At 42.4% G+C, this 7,614-nt stretch overlaps 1 protein-coding gene across 2 annotated transcripts in view; it reads right to left on the reverse strand.

The window, feature by feature from the left end:
• Window positions 1-1,262, reverse strand: part of TNFRSF19 (TNF receptor superfamily member 19) — a 158,443-nt gene extending 157,181 nt beyond the window's left edge. The window contains exon 1 of one of the 2 annotated variants that reach the window (XM_049701316.1): window positions 683-1,262. The gene's annotated coding sequence lies outside the window, so the exon portion shown is untranslated. The remainder of the gene's footprint in view (window positions 1-682) is intronic. The other variant, XM_049701314.1, reaches the window with a different exon arrangement.
• Between the last annotated feature and the right edge of the window lie 6,352 nt (window positions 1,263-7,614).

Below are 7,614 nucleotides of genomic sequence, written 5' to 3' on the forward strand. Positions count from 1 at the left end.
TAACTTTGTGAATGTTTCTGTACATGAGGCTTGTGCTATTGCCAAAGGTTCCAGAAAACCACTAGAGGATTTTTTTTTAAAACAAACTTAGCACAACTTCAACCTCCCTGTTTGAAAATTCTTCAGTTTTACCCAGAAAAGGCTTTAATCATACTTGAATGCCTCTCCAGTGATTCCTTTGAGGATACACACTGCATAAGGAAATGTATTTGATAGGTTGTAGTCTTGGAGGTGAGAGAATAAATAAACAGTATTGCCAGAGATGCACTGTACTCTTTTCTATGGGAAAACAAGGAAAACATTGGCATCCAGTAGAGTTCCTCCGCCCGTTTACTAAGTAAAGCAACCTGTAAATACTTAGAGCAATTACAGCCTACAGACCTCGGGCTCTGCAGCGGCGGGTGATTGCTAAAGTTAGCTCTCTCCCTTTCTGTCCTGTTGGAACAACTCATTTCCAAGTAAAATGTGCGCGACAGATTGCAAACCCTTTGTACAAACTACTAAACCGGCACCGAGTATCGTGTTTCCTCTCATCCATACACATAGTACTCAAGCACAGAAATGCTCGTGCTCTCTGCACTAAAACCATCTTTTCTGAGCACACGCAGGAAAAGCGAACTGAAAGCCACAACGAAACATGAGCGCGGTGCCTTCAGCGTGCTGAACTCTCTGCAGTACTCACCCTTTTCGGCAGCTGAGCTTCTCCCTGGCAGCGCTTCTGGGCCAAAAGCTCTACCTTCCCCAAAATGTATGTCAGCGCAAGCCCAGACGAATCTTCCAATCCAGGAGAAGAAGAAGAACCCTGCAGATCAAAGGCAGACGAGCAGCGAGATGAAATGCCCGTAATCTGATCGGTGATCAGTTGCAGCACATCAAAGGCAGGCCAAGTTTGCGTGTGTGCGCGCAGGGCTCTTGGAACGCTCCTTTCAGCAGGTAGTCGCCCTCCCGCCTCCCCGTCCTCGGATTCTTTTGTTTGACCCGGATCACGTTGCTTTCCTCCTTTTTTCTTGCACCCAGTTGGCCCGGCGGTGCCCCCAGCCCTGGCTGAGTGGCGGGACCGCAGCGCTCGGGTCCCCACGCTGCGCCCTGATTGCGCGCTGGAAGCTGCGCCTGGTGCCAGCGGGCCGCGCTGGATCCCTTTCATCTCGCCGAGCCGCGGATCCCATGACATCACCGCGCCGGGCCTGGCAGGAAGGCTGCACCGCCCGCGGGGAGCGCGCCCCGCCCCGGGAAGCAGGGCGGCCCGGCCTCTAATCGCGCTGCACGCCTGCGACTCACGCAGCGCAGCTCTGTCATCTGCTGCCCAGCTGGAAGGCCTGGCGGTACTGCGGGGTGATTCCAGCGGGAAAGGCCCCCTCATCCACCCTGGCTCCAGAGGACAGCACGTAATAATTGCCTCTCCCTTAGAGAAATCACAGTTCTTCCCGAAGACCGGGGGTCCAGTATCCAGAACGGTTCGGAGAAGCACCAGGACACTGCCAGGGGGAGAGGGTGACTTCTTCAAAGTGTGTTTTTGTTTGCAGTGTGACAAGTCCTTAAGGATTTTAAGTAAACTGTCTTTTCTTTGAAGTTTACATTGTTAGACTTTGCCAATTAAACAGCGGTACTTTAATTAAAGTAATTAACGAGCAGATAACCAAGAGTTACCTAGTGTCTGATAGCTGTCACCCTCTCACTTAAGGCCCTGGGCGGACACTTAATCTTAGTCTCGGTCTTAGTTTGGGATTCAGAAAATTAGATTTTAAAACAACGTGTACTTCTTAGATAGGTGCAATTTATTAACACTTGTGAAGCATTGAAAATCCACAAAAGAGAAGAATGACGTAGAGGATTGTCTTGCCCCGTGCTTACCCCAAAGCTCTGCTCCTTGCCTTTTAGGGCCGTTTCTGCTAAATCCATAGTTTGAACTCTTTACTCACTAAAAATCATCACATTAGTCTATTTATCCATAATTTAAATTTTGTACTTCCCTGGTGGTGCAGTGGTTAAGAATCCACCTGCCAATGCAAGGAACACAGGTTCCAGCCCTGGTCCGGGAAGATCCCACATGTCGCGGAGCAACTAAGCCCGTGTGCCTCAACTACTGAGGCTGCGCTCTAGGGCCAGTGAGCCACAACTACTGAACCCGTGTGCCACAACTACTGAAGCCCGCGTGCCTAGAAGCCTGTGCTCCACAACGAGAAGCCACCGCAATGAGAAGCCCTCGCACCAAGCCCGCATGCACCAACCAACGCAGCCAAACATGAATTTTAAAAAAAAAGAAAATACGCTTCAAAAAATAAATTTATTGCACATTATCTAGAATTGTCTTGCTACCCTTCCTTAACAATAGCAGATTCAATAAAATAAGCTTACTTTATTTTTAGTATTTACCCAAATAGAAAATAAAAAAATTCATCTTCTTTACGATCTAGGTTGCAGTGCATTTCTGAATTCCAGACCACTCTTTTACGGCCTGAAGGAAAATTTTCTACTTTCTAATGGCAACTTGCCAACTTTTAGAAGGCCAGTTAAAAATATTTTTGCAAAACTTAGAAGACAACAGAATTTAATTTATATAACTTACATAACTTCCCTTCCTAATTAGTTTCATCTAATTTTTTCCTGATGTGATATTTGAAAATGTAGTTTATGGTGTGTTTATTTCCAGACTTCTATGATTCTCGAACAAATTTTTTTTTTTTTTTTTTTTTTTTTTTTTTTTTTGCGGTACGCGGGCCTCTCACCGCTGCGGCCCCTTGCGCCGCGGAGCACAGGCTCCGGACGCGCAGGCCCAGCGGCCATGGCTCACGGGCCCAGCCGCTCCGCGGCACGCGGGATCCTCCCGGACCGGGGCACGAACCCGCGTCCCCCGCAACGGCAGGCGGACTCCCAACCACTGCGCCATCAGGGAAGCCCCTCGAACAAATTTTGACAGCAAAATTTTTGGTTTCAACAGTTAATGAGTTCAGTATAACATTTAAATAGTCATTTTAGGGGCTTCCCTGTTGGCGCAGTGGTTGGGAGTCCGCCTGCCGTTGCGGGGGACGCGGGTTCGTGCCCCGGTCCGGGAGGATCCCGCGTGCCGCGGAGCGGCTGGGCCTGCGCGTCCGGAGCCTGTGCTCCGCGGCGGAGGGGCCGCAGCGGTGAGAGGCCCGCGTACCGCAAACAAAACAAACAAAAAAAAACGGTTAAGGTGGTAAATTTTACATTATGTGTATTTTACCACAATTTTAAAATTGGGGGAAAAAAAGCGTCAAGCAGAATAAACCCTCCAAGAGAAGCTAAGTTCCTTTTCCTTCTCTGTGAGGATTAAAGAACAATATTTAATTGGGATATCGAACTCAAATTTGAGTTGGGGTCAGTAGTCGAAAGGGAAGGGCAGGCTATCACATAGCTCCTGGGTCTGGTTAATCTGAAGCCTGGGTGAGTCAGGTGTCCTTAAGTTCTCCAAAGTCCTGGGACCACTTTGGCATGATCTGGGACCACGCTATACATGATTATAAAAAGAAATGATTCAAGCCTGTTACGAGTTGAATTGTATCCCCCAAATTCATACGTTTAAATCCTAATCCCCAGTACCTTAGAATGTGACCTTATTTGAAGACAGGGTCTTAACAGAGGTCATCAAATTAAAATGAGGTCATTAGGGTGGGCCTGAATCCAATATCACCGATATTCTTATAAAAGGAGGGAATCTGGACACAGACACACACAGAGGGAAGATTGTGAAGACACAGGTAGGAGACGACGGCCACCCAATAGGGAAAGAGAGAAGCCTGGGGCAGATTCTCCCTCACAGCCTCAGAACAGACCAACCCTGCTAACACCTTGATTTCAATTTCTGTTGTTTAAGCCGCCCAGTCTGTAACGCTTTGTTTGGGCAGCTCAAGAAAATCAATACAGAGCCCCGATCCAACATCTCAGAAGGCTGACAGTCTCCTGATCAATACGCCCTCCAATCTGCTTCCTAAAAATTCCTCTCACCCCCTGCTCTGGCTGGACTTGTCCTTTCTGGTGGCCAGAAGACTCCTTCCTTCTCCCAAAGTGCCAGCCAGGGGTACTGTTGAGTGAAGTAGAGTATTACTGAAAGTCACTGAAGAGAGGGATTAAAGCACAATTTTTGGCTATTATAAATAAAGCTGCTATGAACATTTGTGTACAAGTCTTTGAGTGGGTATATATTTTCATTTCTCTTAGGTAAATACCTAGAAGTACAATTTCTGCGTTCTAGGGTATATGTTTAACTTTTTAAGAAGCTGCCAGATTTTTCAAAGTGATTGTACCATTTTACATCCCTGTCAATAATGTATGGGATTTCCATTTGCTCTACAGCCTTGACAATACTTGCTGTTGTTGGGACTTCCCTCATGGGCCAGTGGGTAAGACTCAGCGCTCCCAATGCAGGGGGCCCGGGTTCAATCCCTCGTCAGGGAACTAGATCCCTCATGCATGCCGCAACTAAAGAGCCCACACGCTGCAACGAAGATCCTGTGTGCCACAACTAAGGCCCGGCACAGCCTAAATAAATAAATATTTAAAAAAATTAATTTAAAAACTCGATTTGTTATTGCCAGTCTTTATAATTTTAGCCATTCGAATGGAGTCTACTGGTACCTCATGATGGTTTTAATTTGCATTTTGCTGATGCTACTGCTTACATTTTTATACATATAGACTTCATTTTTTAAAATAGTTTCAGATTTACAGAAAAATTGAGCAGTTAGTACAGAGATTTCCCATATACCCCCTGTGCCCTGTACACAGTTTCCCGTTTTTAGCATCTTATGTTAGTGTGATATATTTGCAATAATTAATGAACCAATATTGATACATTATTATTAACTTAAGTCCTTAGTTCACACTAAAGGTCACTCTTTCTGTTGTACAGTTCTTACGGATTTTAACAGATGCATAATATCATGTTTCATACAGAATAGTTTCACTGCCATTATGGTATTATACAGAATAGTTGTATCGATTTTGACAAATGCAATGTCATGTATCACATGTGGGATTTTGACTGAGATTCCATTGAACCTATAGATTACATTGGGAAAAATTGACATCTTAACAATAGTGAACCTTTCTATTCAAGGACATAGAATATCTGTCCATTTGTTTAGATCTTCTTTGATTTCTTCAATCAGAGCTTTGTAGTTTTCCTCATATAGATCATATATTTTAAAAAATTTATACCTAAGTATTTTTGGTTTTTGGGGGGTTGTTAATATAAATGATATTGTGTTTATAATTTCAACTGTTCAGTGATTGTATATAGGAAAACAATTGACTTTTGTGTATTATATCTTACAATCTTGCTGTTATCACTTTTTAGTTCCAGGAGTTTTTTTGTTAATTATTTGGGTCAGTTCTTTGGATTGTCTGTAATCATGTCATCTGTGAACAAAGAAAATTTAATTTCTTCCTTCTCAATCCATTGATTAGTTGTAAATGTATATTGCAAACTCTAGGGCAACCATTAAAAACTAATCTAAAACCACTTTCATAGAACACTATGCTGGCTCCATGGGTAGTACAGTTACCTTATAACCAAGCGTTCCTATTCCTCTCTCACATCTCTTATAACACTGCTGTCATTTTTTTCATGTATCTATATGATATATCACTCAATACACTGTTGCTGTTGCTACTTTGAACAGTTATTTTCTAGATCCATTAAGAATTTTTTAAAATTTAGCCTTTATTTTACCTTCATTTACTCATTCTTGCCTTATGTAGATTTAAAATTTTGACCTATATTACTTTCCTTTTCTTTGAAAAATTATTTGGTAATTTTTTGCTTTTCTTTCAACATTTTAGATATTTCTCTCCACTCTTTTTGCTTTCACAGTTTCCAATGAGAAGTCTGATGTAATTCTTATCCTTGTTTCTTGATAGGTAAAGTCTTTTTATTGTTTTGATTTTTTAGATTTCTGTCAAGATTTTCTCTTTGTCTTTTGTTTTCTGCAGTTTAAATAGGATATGCCTATGTGTAGATTTTTTTGTGTGTTTATCCTGGTTGGTAGTTTCTGAGTTTCCTGGATCTGTGGTTTGGTGTTTTTCATTAATTTTGGAAAATTCTCAGCCATTGTTACTTAAAATATTTCTTATTTAGGGCTTCCCTGGTGGTGCAGTGGTTGGGAGTCTGCCTGCTGATGCAGGGGACACGGGTTCGCGCCCCAGTCCGGGAGGATCCTGCATGCCGCGGAGCGGCTGGGCCCATGGGCCGTGGCCGCTGGGCCTGCGTGTCCGGAGCCTGTGCTCCGCAACGGGAGAGGCCACAGTGGTGAGAGGCCCGCGTACCGCAAAAAAAAAAAAAAAAAAAAAAAAAATTCTTATTTAAAGTATTTCTTCTCTTTCTTTCTCTCTCTCTCCCTCCCTCCCTCTCTCCTTCCTTTCCTTCCTTCTTTCTTCTCCTACTGACATTCTCATTACTTGTGTGTTATGCCTTTTGTAAGTATCCTGTAGATTTGTTTCATTTTTTTCTCTGCATTTTAGCTTGGAAGTTTCTACTGATATTTCTTCAAGTTCACTGGTTCTTTCCTTCACTGTGTCCTGTGTACTGATGAGCCTATCGAAGGCATTCTTCATTTCGGTTACAATGTTTTTGATTTCTAGCATTTCTTTCTTATTCTCTCTTTTAGAGTTTGCATCTGTCTGCTTACATTATATCTGTTCTTGCATGCTGTCTTCTTTTTTCCATTGGAGCCCTTAATATATTAATCACAGTTAGTTACGTGATAATTCTAAAATCTGTATCATGTCTGAGTCTGGCTCTGATGCTTGCTTTGTCTCTTGAGACTGTGTATTATCTTGCCTTTTAACAGGCCTTATGATTTTTTGTTGAAAGCTGGACATGATATATGAGGTAATTAGACTGCTAATGGAATGGTGAGAAAGTACAGAGAGATACAGTAATGAATGTCTTCAGAACAATACTACAGAGAGAGAGAGAGAGATTTTGGCTTCATTGCGAAGTACAATGTTAGATAAAGAAAAGCCTGCCCTTAAAATCTACTTTAAGAAATGCTGATCTAAAGTCAAAACATTTAATGATGCAATCATTTATGAAATGGAAAAGCACCTAATACATAGTTGGGGGCATAAAACACACAGAATAATTATAACTGCTGAAAAAATCAGGAAAAGGTAAAATTTATTTTTAAAAAGAAGTGTAATAGAGCAGTCCTGCAAAATAAAACTGAATTGCAAAGTAAAGTGTTAGAGTAGATGGATAATCATTCACTTTCTCACACTTTTTCTTGCCTTACTGCTCTAGCTAGGGCTTCCACTAGGATGCTGAATTGGAGCAGGGAGGGAACACATCCTTGCCTTTGTCCTAATATCAAGGATAAAGCATTCGTCTTTCACCACTACGTACAATGGCAGCTGTTGGGTTTTCTGGGATTTTGTTCTTCATCGAATTGAGGAAAGCCTCCTCTATGTTAATTTTCAAGGTTTTGTGTTTATCTTAAATGGATGGCGGCTTTTGTGACATGCTTTTTTGTGCATCTATTGAGATGATCATATGGTTTTTCTTCAGTTTGCTTATGTGGTGAATTACACTGATTAATTTGTAAATGTTGGGTCAGCTCAGTCTTGCATTCATGGGACTTGGTTGTCCTGTCTGAG

The sequence above is a fragment of the Orcinus orca genome, chromosome 18 (assembly GCF_937001465.1).
Source record: "Orcinus orca chromosome 18, mOrcOrc1.1, whole genome shotgun sequence".
In the NCBI taxonomy this organism is placed as follows: Eukaryota; Metazoa; Chordata; class Mammalia; order Artiodactyla; family Delphinidae; genus Orcinus; species Orcinus orca.